The sequence below is a fragment of the Triturus cristatus genome, unplaced genomic scaffold (genome assembly GCF_964204655.1).
Source record: "Triturus cristatus unplaced genomic scaffold, aTriCri1.1 SCAFFOLD_159, whole genome shotgun sequence".
Classification (NCBI taxonomy): Eukaryota; Metazoa; Chordata; class Amphibia; order Caudata; family Salamandridae; genus Triturus; species Triturus cristatus.
The window spans coordinates 639,097-653,673 of record NW_028188236.1 but is presented as its reverse complement, the minus strand read 5'-3'; the positions used below and the strand labels follow the sequence as shown (position 1 = coordinate 653,673).

Genomic DNA, 14,577 nt, shown 5'->3' with positions numbered 1-14,577 from the left:
AGCTATTAAGTGAGCTATTGCCCAGAGTCACATGGTGCTGAGCTGAGCTGCTGCTGGAGCAGGGGATTAAACCGTGAGCCCTGTGCTCTGAACTCATGTTTTCTGGACGCTGCGGCACACTTGTCCAAGTAGTGTCAGCATGTGTGCATACGTACTAGGAGGAACTTTTGTTTTAAACAGTGTGATGTCTGTAGGGTGATTGGGGGTGCTACAGAGGGAGTGTGAATTTCAATTCTGCTGTTTCGAATCAATCTGGTATTTGTAAAGTGCAAACTACTCACTCGTACGGGTCTGCAGGCGCTGGGGGCCGGCGTGGAAATAAAGTGAGCTATTGCCCAGAGTCACATGGTGCTATCCTGAGCTGTCGCTAGAACCGGTGATCAAAGCACGAGCTCTGTGCTCCTAAGTCAGATGGTCTGGTCGCTGTGCCACAGCTGTGTGGAGAATAAATTTTGGAGAGGGTCCGGGAGTTGCCGTTACCTGACCATAAAATATCGGGCCTAAGTTGTCAGTTATAGGGTGGCTCTAAAAAGAGCCCTTGTGTTCATTAGTTGGAGCTACATGTAGGTGCGGATGCACAACTTTAGGTTATTCAGAAAAACTCTGTTTCCTTGATCTGTGAAGTGTACTCCATCACTTCTGTAGATATGAGGCATATCAAAACATATGTTGTTGTTGTAGATCCACCCCATTCTATGGTCTCTGAGGTATGCAGACAGAGCTTTGCTGACATTCTTTTTAGATTTTTCAATCTGAGGACAAAATTGGCTTGACCATTTCCACTTCTGTCTTTGGCATATATTGGAATATTAAAAAACAGTTTGAGGCAAAAGCAACATCAATTGTCCAAAGGTGTCCTTCATAAGCATTTCCAAACCTACCCCCAGTCAATGTGCCTAGGTCATTTCCACCACAATGCACAATCATGCGGTCAGGGTGTGGAAGATGCAAAGAGGTTGTAACCAAAGGTAGCAATTGGTGCCACTTCAATCTTCTCTCTGCAAACCATTTAATGTCCACATTTTGTAAACCTAGTTATAAGTCAATACACCTCTGTTTTGCATACCTCTTGCACCAGAAAACATAGCTATGTCCTATGATCCACACTAGCATTTTGAAGGTATGGCTGGAAGGTATGCAAAAATGTCTGTAGCTCATGCAGTTTCTTCGTAGATTAAGAGATATGTTTAAAGATGGGGAAAAATCTTTTTTTTTTCCACAGAAAATGATAATTGATTGGAAGATAAGAAGCATTGGGTACTAAAAACTAGGGTGCATATTAGTTGCGTGAAAAAGCATGTTTGTCATTGGTAATAAAGAGCAGTCTAAACGTGGTATACATACGATAGGATGAAATGTGCTCAGCTCAACCAGAAGTGCTACTTGCATTTGGAAGATACATTTGGAACTTAAAACAATGGTGAACTTTTAACCCGCAGGTGCTGTTAAATGTTCGAGAATATGCTGAAGAAAAAAAAACCTTACATTAAAAAAAATTATGAACTTTTAACCTGCAGGTTTCGTAGAATGTTTCAGAAAGTGTGGTGATAAAATAGGTTGAACTTCTGTCCTGTATGTGGCGCGGAATATCAAGAAGCTTTTCATATGGAAAATTAAAAAATAACCAATGGAGATAAGTTTTGGAATGTCGATGAAGGAATGAAGTATTCTGATTGGTTCTTTACATGTATTTATATGTGGAGCGACAGAGAAATTGTGCCATTACTGGTTCCATTCTTGATGAAAGCGGTGCATTACATGTACTGTGTGACAAAGAAAAAATTGCATGCGTGTGTGACATTTGAAAGCTGCATACCAACTACAAAGGTGAAGTAGAAATGAACAAGGTGTGTTATGTGTTCTGTAGTAGTGATTAAGTATTTGAGGTGATCTTTTTAAAGTTCGAAAATATTTTTTATTTCAAAATAATATACTGTAGTAAAGTGTGGTGTTTCATATTGGTTATAAAATATGCATACAGTTTGACCTGTTGTTAAATAAGTACTTTATATATGTTTAGGAATTTTCCACAAAGAAGAAGTGTAGTTTGTCATCTTTAAAGGACTGTATGGATTTGAAAATGAGGTACAGCGTTAATTTGGGTTTGCTAATGTATTCAGGTGGGATACATAAAATGTCCCACGTTTGAAAATTATACTTTCAGTAGAAATAGTGGGGAAGGGGGGGTAGGAGATGTATGTGTTATTAAGTTAAAAGCGATAAAACCAAACCCAGAAATGTTATGTGGACAGGTTGTGGTCTCATTTTTGACACTGAGAGGTAGATTTGAATATAAGCCTAAGTAGGTTGTTGTACTGTGAGGCCGTCTACAGTGTTTGGAGATTAAATGGAGAGGAGATGGAGATAGTAAAAGTGATACGTTCCTTTTATATGTACGCATAGTTTGAATCATTTGATCATAGGTTGAGATATAATATGAACATGGTTTCTGGTTTGCATTTGGGTATAGTTAATAGTTTTAGTAGTTTCTGACTAGTGAATAATAAAAAGGTAGATATACTAAAATATATGGTAGTAAACGTATTAATGATTGTCTGTTCTTATGAAATAGAAGTGGTTGGGGAGTGTTTCATTAGAAGAGATGTTTTATAAATGTGTGAGAGATAAAAAAGAAATGAAAATGTTTGGTATATTTTCTGTATGACTTTCTTGACATTAGTAAACTACATGTGATTATAAGTGATACTAATTGTCAGGCTGTGTCCCTTTGCTGAATATACGTAGGTGTTTAAGTGGTCCGGGTTTTACCGGTGCTCAGCTTCACTATCCCTTTTGAGACACTCGTCAATTTTTTCATTCCATTTAATGTCCTCAATATACATACAGTAAAGGGTTGGTATATCAAAAGTTTGGGAATTACAACATTGTTTACTCTCCCCATCCCCTGCTATACACTCTACAGAGTGTTTAAATGACTTTAGTAAAATACAGATGTCTAGCTAGTAAAGGTGGTGTAGTGTCACTGGGCCCATTTATAAACTGTGCTATGGGATGGTTTATGTTTTACCCGGCAATTTGCATGTTTGAATACTTTTTGCTGATAAGCGTTCCGGCAGACACCTGTTGAAATTAACCCAGTGTATGGATATAGTGGCGTGCCTAGGAATGGTGGGGTTTCTGTTTGATTTCGTACGGTTAAGCAAGGGCGGGGGTGGTGGTGGGGGAGGTGGGTATGTTGGTGACTACAAATTCACGGCTGAAACTAACTCAGAAGTACGTTTTTTTCTATCTTATAAATTACCTAGTTACGTCAATTTTCATCCACAAATAATTAGACATCTGTTATTAGAAAAATCCTCCAAACCTTCATGTCCAATCCAGTGTCTGCCTCATGAATTCAGTCAAGTGGTTTTCAGGATATAGAAAAACATGCATGTATGCACTACTAGGATTCCTCTGAAGATTTGCTAAGACGGAAGTGATTTACTGTCACCTTTGTCCTTGTTGCCAATTTCATTGTGACAGAGTATTTAATAAATGTATATGTTGACTGTCAGACTCCAGATTTCATGACTCAGCCCCTCGTGACTCCACTCCTATTCTACTGTCACAACTTGACCCCCAGTTCCAGTACTGCAGGCAATAACGCCACCTAGATTGAGGCCACCCTGTGTGAGATGACCTATGACAGATTTTTAAGTTGTCTAGCCAATCCTAGCTCTTTCCACACAGCTTTCGGTCTGCTCATGTGATATAATGTTTGGGGTTACTGTGAAGCATCTGAACCCCCTTTTGGTCTCTTTGTTTTTTGTCAATGAATTAATGAGCATTGGCACCAGCACTACACGTGACCAAACAAGTGTAGAGACAGTGCTACCAGCCACTGTCCCCACTCCATGAAAACCACCTGGTTGTGTTCTTCCTAGCACAGATTTCCTTCTTGGTTACAATTTCTTGAGTGTTGTTTCCTGTTGGTGGTTTCCTAGCATGTGTCTCACTGTTGGCGGGTTCCCTGCGACATTTTTCTTTTTCATTGGGATACCAGGTGTGCTTTTTCCTGTTGGAGGTTTCCCTACATTGATCTCCAACACAGGTGAGGGCAGTGCTTAATTTGAACCAGTGACTTGTGGTGCGTGGCACCTGCACTTATGACAGTCTGCCATATGGTAGCGCTATTTGTCCAATTTAAAGATGAGCAGAACAACAGAGTAATTCCTTTCTCCCAAGCCATTACAATAGCTTTGGGGGCCTGGCATATTGTGAATTATCACAAGTGTAGGAGTATGATGGTTAGTAGTTGTGCCGGTTCTGTCATCAGCAGCACTGGCAGGCGCATTGGTCATGCAAGTTGCAGTGGCCTCCTCATGAGGGCCCTCGCACTTTTCTTTTGTTTTTGATTACACAAATTAAGCACTGGGTGGGGGTCTTGTGTGCATATCCCAGTTGGCTATTACCTAAGTGCCTTCAGTTGTTGGTGAGTCACCTGATGCACCATTTTCTCTTAGTGGGTTTTCTATATAATCTTCCTGTCCTATGCTTCCTACTTTCTCAGTAAGACTGTGCGTTTAGGCAGCATAAACATCTAAACTATGCGGGTCTGAGTCAGTGCACTCTACCAGGATATGTTGACTTAATTCCTGGCTAACTCACAGTGCACCATCTGTGCCCCTGAACTGACAGGGCACCGGGTAGTGTCTGCATCCTCAGAACATGACAACCCTAATCCCCCCAAGAAAATCGTGGAAACAGATTATACCCTTTTGTTAGTAACTCAGGCATGCCCAAAGGGAGACGTAAAAAATATCCAAATTGACATTTCAAAAATGTATTGAAGCAATTGTACTCTTGTGTAAAACACGTGTGCTGCAATATTATTAGAATGGAGGAAAATAATGTTGCCAGCATTACAAGAATGGTGAACAGAATGAATAATTCAACCATTCTGCCTTTGCATTGGATTATATGCATACATAAAATTGCACTCTTACCTAGCACTGCCTATCCTATAAAGCATAGAGTATGCGGGTCTGCCAACAGGGCCGGCATTAGCATAGATGTCGCTCTGTGCGATAATGTTTGTTGGCGCCCCCCGAGGACCACCTCAGTCACGGATTCCCTCACTACTACCATTTACCAGTGCCTCTCAAGTCTCCATAGCCAATCCTTCTTAGATTAATTTAGTTTTATAGCACCAGTTATACCACTGTAAGGCGTCAGAGCACTTCACATAACATACACATTGCCCAGAGACAATCATACGTGTGTAAATCAGTGTATAGGAAACGTTACATAAGACAGAGGACTACAAGGTGTAGGAGTCACGTCATCCATACTGGTAGGCAGTATAGTTTGAGTCCTTGGTGTGGAAAAGCACAAATCCAGAAATTAAAAACTAATACCTTTACAAGGGGTTCTCTTTAATAATAAGAATTGATTTCTGCCCAGGTAAACCTTTTTTGCAAGATTAGGATAATGAAAGTCTAGGCAAAAAAAGTATAGCTCTAATATATATCTTGCAGTTTGCATGCAGCTCTTTCATGACAGTTAATAGCTCACTGTTGTTCATTAGGATTTTAACATATAAACTGCAAGTCAAAAAGGATCTCTCTGAAAAAAGCAGTAACCCACTGACCTATTTACATTATATGCACTTTGTGATCTGCATGGTGCACGTTCTTTGCAGCAGGCATAATAACCCTCTGCGCTACCTTATGATGAGTCAAAACTTTTACTAGACACTACTCGAGGAAGAACATTAATCACCGGGATTATCTTGACATTTTTACTGATGCCTGAAAATTGCTGGCAGCACCAGTCACACCGCCCTAGAGCCTGTCTGCCAGAATACCTCAAAGTGGTCTAACTTTCCATTTACCTGTGGGCGTGTGTCATCTGGCAGCCAGCCTTGATGTGGAACAGGCTACCGTCCTCTTCTGGATGGCTTTGGAATTCAGCTGGGCTAGAATTCACGCATGGGCAACCTCTGACAATTCATCGAGATGCTACTCTGCCTAAACAAAGGCTGCCACAGTGTATATAGTAAATGTGATCCATTTGTTCCGTGCCTGAGTCTCGGTCCTGTTTTCATTGTTTATTTTATCCATACAGGGCTGTCACCAAACGGACAACAAACAACATTTCGCTCGGTGTACTAAAACCTTGTATACAGAATGTTGTAAGGACTGACAATGTGCCTAAGAAGCAGTGTAACTGTAAGCAAAACCAATTTTGAGTACTATAACTGCTCAAGCAAATGTGTGTTAAAATTAATCGTCTCAAAAGATGTAAACTTTAAACATGAGCATTAAAATGGAAGTGTTTGTACCTCGGCCTATGTAACCACCCGACATTTCCGCTTGGCTTTTCACCTGTGAAGGGGCTACCTGATATTTGCCTGTTGTCATTTACTTGCAGAGAGTGCACTCTAGCAAGGTACCATTTGGGAAAAAACTCTTGTAAGCCCTATCCCCCCAAGTCTTCACCAAATGAGACAGCGTTACATGTTCCAGAATAGAGATAAGAGATGGGAAACCAGGCTAGGGTGTATGAGCATATGTTTTCTATGTTTTGTCATCTCATAGTAAACCCAATTAAGGCGAATGTTTGTTCGCAACTTCTAAATATTATACAAAGAAAAGAGCATAAACCTACTGTAGTTAAATGCCCCTTGTCGTGTCATGGGTTCCATGCTAGAATGCACTTGGGTAGGGGTTTGAAGCCACAGTTGGGCTGACTGACGCTTTTATGCAGACTGCTGCACAGTCCCTGTTCGAGTCAATAAACCTACAATCTTACCTTTGCATGTATTTGTAGTGTCCTTCCTTACTACAAATATGATAGAAATGCCTGACAGGTGACTGCAGAACTCACGAGGCCACCTGGAGTCCGCGCAGTGTCACCTTCCTTTTAGACGAGAATTTTCCGAGACAATGATGCATCTTAAGGAAAGTCATCAAGAAGTTCCAACTTGTCATAGAGGTCGGGAAGTATTAAGCATCGTATGCAAAAAATAATAGGGAAACCCGACAGAAACAAAAGGTTACGGTCAGTGCGCAGATCCTCCGTGTTGGGAGGAGGCGTGCAGTTGCTGTCTAGCGGATGTACCACACTTTGCAGCGGTTTTGTTTTTCTAACAATTCTATGGATTTGAGTGTGAGTATTACAGCCCAGTTCGCGTCAGAGATCGGACGCACTCACATCGCGCGCACTACAGAAGATTTTTTTTCTTCTGTCTCACGCAATGAAAGTGCATATGCCTACAGCTGTCATTCGTCACAGTGCAGTTCCCACAGTCCAAAGTCTGCGGGTTTAAGTGTGCATGGTGATGCGCACACCCTTATTTCCTGGAAAATGTCAAAAGGTGTGTGTCACGACTGATCTTAAGTGCGGTTATGAACACACCTTGGTTATCCGGGGCATTTTACGAATCAGCACAGTGACACACACACTCCTCCGTACATTCAGGTGCGTTCTACCAGGTATACATCCACAGTGACACGTACTCCATTATTTGAGTATTCTAACTCTTGTCCAGCGCGGTGATGCGCACACCTAGTTGTTATTGAAATTTGCTTCTCACTTGTCAGTCACCTTGATCATCAGAGTCTGTTTTTCTCATTTTTGCTTTTACGTTAGGCTGTATCGTACCACCATTATCATTATTATTATTTTTTATTTTATTTCCTTTTCATCTTTTTTTTGGCCTAGTCAACACTACATCATTCGTCAGTAGCACCACCACTGCCACCTTTCCTTGAGGTACCTGATAATCCTCCTATTGCATGTAAAAACTGATATAATGCTTTGTGCCAAATGTGGGAGCAATAGGAGCTTCACGTTATAGACTGGAGAGGATAACGTTTTATTATTACATTCTCTACAATTTGAAGGCAGATCGGTCTTCAAACATTTACCACTGTTGGTGAGAGGTCAGGGTGAAGAAGATATTGAGGAGGAAGTGGAAACTGTAAAGAAACTAGAGTTACGTTTTGATGTTCTGCCTAGTTTAGTTGTCATCAGACATAAGTTCTTTAACCCCTTGCATGCCCTTGACGGAACCACTCCGTCATGAGCCACGGGCACCGTGTGCTCATGATGGAGTGGTTCCGTCATGCTGCGGCCATTGGCGGCCGCTCCGCATACGCGGCGCTAATTCCCCGCCTGTGCGGGCGATTAGCGCAAGTGGGTGGAGTCAGGACGGAACCACGCCATCATGAGCACAGCTCGCCGTGACTCATGACGGCGTGGTTCCGTCATGTGCATAGCGGCACCGCAAACCCCCCAAACCCCCCCTACGCTGCGAAGGGGTTAACAGAGAACAAAAGTCAGGGGAGGATGTGGACGCTTTGTTTCAGCACTTAGGAAATTGAGTGCAGACTGTCAATTTGATGGTTTCACAGAGCAATTGGTCAGAGACCAATATATCTGTAAGTGTTCAGATAAGTCTATCCAACAGAAATTGATATCTATGGGAAACCTGTCTCTTGCAGAAACTATCCTTACTGCAAAGAGTATAGAATTATCCAAAGCATCTGTCAAAGAGTTAGTAGACAAAAGTTGTGAGGCTGCATTTAAGACCAAATAACTCAAGTTTAACATAGGTCCACGTACAGAAAGTAGAGCTTTCTTTAAGCAAACCAACATCTGTTTTAGGTTTGGCAATTTTTCTTATGTCAAGGGCAGCAAAGGCTGTCCAGCAAAGACTGTGATGTACAGGGGTTGTGGCAAAATAGGCCATTTCGCAAGAGTATGCCAAAGTGGAAAACGTGGTCGGGGAGTTGCTCAGTCGAGCAAATGTTTTGGCAATACAACTGGCATTGCAAATGTGTCTTATCTGGTTCATGAAAATTCACAAAGTATCCAGAATATTCAAGATGAGTTGAGAGAAATGGTTATGGTTGTGAGTGAATAGCCTGTCTTTATAGGTGATACCTCTGAATGCGGGGATCCCTATGTAGAGACTGGAATTAGTGACAAAAAGTGAATTTGTTAGTAGATTCCGGTGCGAGAATACCCATGATCACAAAGTTGTTTGAGAAAACATGGGGTGAGCGACCTTTGGAACCGCCTGACAGGGCTCCTGTCTCATATGAAGGGCGGAAAAAAGAACTGGCTGGATTTTTTGAGGAAATCTTTGAGTTCAAAGGCAGGAAAATACTTGTTAAAGTATATGTAGCTATCAAGGGGTTGTCAATTCTGAGATTGTTCCACCAGGGTTTATTTCAAATGGTCCTTAGGCCCGAAACTAAAGAACAAGTTTCCATTGTCAACTTTACTGCCTATGCAGAAAACATTCTACACCAGTTTCCCACCATTTTTAGTGACCATTTAGGATGATTAAAGGTTTTTCACATCAGATTAAAGTGAAAGATGGTGCCATACCAGTCAAACTCAGGCTTAAAAGTGTTCTGTTTAGCGTTAAGGACCATTTGGAACAAGAACTTAATGGGCAATGTGCGAAGGGCATAATAGAACCGATGTAGTCATCCTTTTGGCTTTACCTTTGGTTGTTGCGAGAAAATAAAATGGGGATTTGCATGTTTGCGTAGATTTACGCAGCCTGAATAAAAACATTTGGGCGGACTCTCATCCACTGCCAAAGATTTCAGAGCTGCTGACAATTATTAATGCGTCAAATGGTTCAACAAAATAAATTTGGTCCCAGCTTACCACCAGGTGGTATTGGACCCATCTTCAAGCTACCTTACAGCATTTGTGTCTCCCATCGGGTCATTCCAATACTGTAGAATGCTGTTCGGACTGGCGTCAGCAGCGGCTGTTTTTCAAAAGATTATGTGCCACATGTTGAAGGGGGTCAGTGGTATTGCTGTCTTTCAGGATGATGTCCTGATACGGAGAAACCAAGGAGCGCCATGACAAAACATTATTCCAAGTTCTAACCGTTATGCAGGAAAAGGGTGTTGTACTTAAGAATGAGAAGTGTCTTTTCCTAAAAGAAAAGGTTGAATAGTTGGGACACGTGCTGTCAGAGCATGGTGTTGAACCTAGACCAGGTTTAGTAAAAGCCATTGTTAATACTACAGCCCCTATTGACAAGGTTGGGTTGAAGTCTTTCATAGGTCTTTGTGAATTTTATTCCAGATTTGTGCCAGATTACATGTCCAGAGTTCAACCTCTCACTAACACGTTTAAAAAAATGTACCGTTCATATAGGACAACATTTGTCAAGACGTTTTTGAATGGATGAAGTCTCAGTTGGTTGGTCCGAGAATTTTGAAACCTTTTGATCCTAAGGTTAAGTACATATCACTGTTGATGCCAGTGGGTTTGGTCTGGGTGCAATCCTCACACAGAACAAGGAGGGTGTTGAGAATACCTTGGGTTATGCCTCGAGAGTTTTAAGAGGTCCAGAAATGAATTTCTCAGTCATTGAGAAATAACTGTTGGCCTGGTGGTGGGCTTTCACTCTTACATTTGGGGAAATCATTTTATCCTGCGCACAGACCACAGTCCTTTGGTTTCTATCCTTTCTGGGAGTAAAATCAAAGAGCACACACCAAGAATCACCAGGTTGTCTACCACACTTTTGCAATATGATATTGAAGTGTCATATTTGCCAGGTAACAAGCTGATTTTTTTATTGAGATGTCCTGTTGTTGATGAGGAAATAGGATTAGATGAAGACGACAACCATGATAGATGTTTTATTACATCCATTGATTTGGAAGACATTTGGGATATAAGTGAAGTGGAGTTGAGGAGTGAGTTAGCCAAGGATGAATTACTAGTTAAAGTCATGAGGTTTATAAAGAATGGCTGGTCAAAGGAAAAGAATGCAACATACTAGTATCAAACCTTTGTTAAAGTTTCACTGGAATTTTCTGTGGTAGATGGCATATTGATGCATGGTGATAGACTGATACCACCCGAATGTTTAAGAGTAAGATTGGTGTGTGGTGCACATGGAGGACATTTGGGCAAGACATTGACTAAACGTAGGGTGCGTGAGGCTTTCTGGTGGCCACTAATGGATAAGGATGTGGATGATCTTGTGGGAGATTGCATGGTTTGTACAAATGCAGAAAAAGGGTTAAAAGGTAATAACTCCCCCCATGCAGCCAATAGAACTTCCCACTAGACCATGGGAAAAGGTAGAAAGGTAGGCATTGACTTGGGTGGTCCTTTTAACTTGTTGCCTCCATCTTCTCAACTTGCTGTGGTGGTCATCGATTACTATTCAATTACATTCCGTATGACGTTTCGGTTTTTAAGTGAACCAACTTCAAGAAGTGTTATAGATTTTCTTAAAGATATTTTCTGAGAGAATGTTTTCTAACTTCCATTGTGTCTGACAACGGAGTCCAATTTGTCAGCGTAGAATTTCAAACATTTCTACAACAAGGAGGTATTGACCATTTCAAATGCTCGTGGTAACATACTCAAACAAACTAACTTGTAGAGCAAATGAATAGAGTGCTGAACAACTGTGTCCAGTGGGCCATTGCAAGTAAGTGTGTGGTACAAAATGCTGTGCGTTCAATGCCTTTGTTTTACCGTACCACTCCACATTCTTCCACTAAGGTTTCCCCATTCGAATGGCTGAGGGGAAGAAAACCTTTTTCCAAAATATGTCCAGGGTGGATGTCGAGGTGGGCGAAGGTGTGGATGAGCTGGCAAGGCAGAATGTTGGAAAGGCCAAGAGTGTCAGACAAAAATATTTTGACTTCAGGAAAAGAGATGTGGAAAAGCTATTTGTAGTATTCTTGCATGATGTTTTATTCCCTATGTTTCTCTTCTCTAGCTGCTCAGCCTGTGGTGTTTCTGCTGTATGGAATGTTGGGGAGTGACAGTTGGTGAGAGGGGCTGTGCAGCTAGCAGGCTGCTCCTGGTGGGGCGGTTATTTATTACCTACAGGCTGCCCTACAGGACTTATATACCTGTTAATGATGACCTACCTATTGATAAGGACTTACTGATCCTACCTGTAAATAAACCTACTTGGATTACAAGTTACAGCATGTCATCATTACTACATTAGTTTTGGTGACGAGTTGGAGACCTCCCACGATCTACAGTTGGTACAAGTAGCCTGAGGAGATTCAAGATGCCTTCTTCAACGTGTTGGGAAGACGCTACAACAGGGAGAAAATGACAGGCGCAGACAACAGGAACAAGATGCAACAAGCATGAACCACAAGATGCAACACAGAAACTTAAGGAGCCACAAAGGGAACATGAACAGCATGCCAAGCAGCCCCACCAGGGTCCATTTACATCGGACAGACCATCCCAAGCGTGTTGTGTTGTGTTCACCTGGCACATATAGACACAATGTGCGCATTCAAGAGAAGTAAGCGTCATCTTTTTACTTGTATTTGTCTCAATTAAATCATATGAACGCTGCTCAAGGACATTTGTTTGGTGTGATGCTGCGCCTACTCAAGCGTGCTGTACTAAGTCTCAAGTGGCAACTACATCAAGTTCTGAGATTTTAAATAAAGTCAGCCACTTCTTTTACTTCATGGATGCTGCGCAGAGTGAGCCTTCAAGTACAGTTAGCCACTACTTTTTTTCATGGATGCTGCGCAGTGTACGAACTGCAGCATGTGATTTCACTATCAGTGGCTGATAGAACGGTAACAAGTATAAGGATGTATTTGAGGCCACACAGCAGCAATGTCTTTCGTGTTCTTGGGGACAAAGAGAGTTGAGACTAGATCTGTCCTTGATTTTTGGACTTTTCTGAGACCTGATGTAGCGCACAGATTTTCATGGACTTTTAATCGTCACTACAAGCTGCAAGGAAGATGTCTATAATGTGTGTTTTAGTCCATGGATGAGCACTGGGCCTTCACATTTCTCCCAGCTGTGGACACTTTGGACACTGTTTGCGCTTGTGTCTCAAACAATGCCGGTTTGGTTTGGTGGCCGGTTGGTAAAGGATCGAACTTGAGGGCAAGTTCAATCTTTAGTTTTATGTTGGTCCCCGGGTGCCCTCTGGACTATTGGCAGTTCAACTGCTGCTTTAACTTTTAAAAAATGTGGCGCGTGTCAAGTAACGCACGCGCTTACCTGAGTCTAACTTCATGGTCGCGTGCAGATTCTCCTGCGATGAGTCTTGCGTCCATTTCCGAATCTCCACTGTGACAGTCATAAGTTCTTCAGCTCCGGGGATTCTCTCAAACGTTTTGGAGCACGTGATGCCGGGAGTCATCCGGCGTGACGCCAATGGTGCGTGCCGCCATTTTGGGTTTGGCGCTTTGTACGTTTTTGCCAACCACGTTGTCCTGCCGATAAAGTTAATTGATGGTTGAGGCTGTGCTGGAACATTGCTGTGCCGATAAAGTTAATTGATTGTTGAGGCTGTGCTGGAACGTTGCTAGGTGCAGATCGGCTGCATTTCATCTCTGCTTACATGTCTTGGTTTGTTCTATCCTCAAGCAGATATTTACAGGTACTTCATTCTTCACACAAATTTATGACGGAACGGATGTTTACTGGAGACATTTGTGACAAAAGGTATTTCTCTCTTCATCCAAAGTTACGACGGAACGGATGTTTTCTGGAGAGACCAGTGTTACGTACAGTCCTGTGCCTCTAATGTATGTTTTCTTATGAAAAATGTGATTCATCTGGGGGTGTTGTTTTGTCAAGTGGGTGTGCTTTGTGCATATTTGCTCGGGTCAGAGGTTGCTCACCGGTGAGTCCACAGTTTATTAATGTATTATTGATTTGTTTTGTGATGCCACTGTCAACGCTTTCTCATCCTTTGGTAGATTTCCTATGGTGTGGTGTATATTCACAGTGTTACTTACATGGGGGTTGACATGGGGTTACAGTCCCTTTTCTGATCCCTACACAGGGGTAAGTTCATAGATTCTGTATCCATTTATCCAAGTTCGTTTTTGGTAACCTTTGCATGGGGTATGTTTTTGGGGTTTAACATTACGTTTAACCCTTACGCAGGGTTGGTACATTAGGTCATGGTCCCATTTTTGCTAAACATGTTGGAAGGAGACACTTTCCTTGCGTGCGTAAGACACCTTGTGCCGCATGATAGATTTTGATGCAGATTGTAGTTCCCTGCGTGCATAAGACACCCTTAGCTATTTGCGACTTGATCTCTTAGCTGCCTCTTTATCTTGGCTCTGGCCTCGATAACCTGCTGATAAATTGATTGTTCAGCGACATCTTTTAAAGCAATGGCTGTAGCATGTTGGCGCTCAAGATCTAAACAGCGCTTTTGTTCTTGCTCCAGCTGAAAAAGGCCCTGTCGACTCCTCATCCAGTCACCCAGGCATTCTACTCAAGGTCCACTCACCAACATTCCATACCGAAGACACACCACAGGCTGAGCAGCTAAGGCAGAGAAACATAGGGAATAAAACATCATGCAAGAATACTACATATCTCTTCCCTATTGAACAGAAAAATTAACAAAACCAATGCATTAAACTATAAACATAAAAATACAGCAATAATAAATAGTCCACAACCCAACGATGATGGAAACAAAGCCCACATCATAAAAGTGGAAATTAACTATTTAAAACAGTGTCAAAAGCCCAAACCCAGGTATGACGGGAACACCGCACCACAAGAGGGAAAGAAACTAAATACAAGAAGGAAAGATGGATACAAAATACGATACCCATC

The 14,577-nt window shown here is 41.9% G+C and overlaps 1 protein-coding gene across 2 annotated transcripts in view; it reads right to left on the bottom strand.

Moving 5' to 3' along the window:
- LOC146769249 (uncharacterized) overlaps positions 1 to 13,091 on the bottom strand; it is an 81,646-nt gene extending 68,555 nt beyond the window's left edge. The window contains exon 1 of one of the 2 annotated variants that reach the window (XR_014976351.1): positions 12,994 to 13,075. The gene's annotated coding sequence lies outside the window, so the exon portion shown is untranslated. Of the gene's footprint in view, positions 1 to 12,993 lie in introns of both variants that reach the window. The other variant, XM_085640507.1, reaches the window with a different exon arrangement.
- Between the last annotated feature and the right edge of the window lie 1,486 nt (positions 13,092 to 14,577).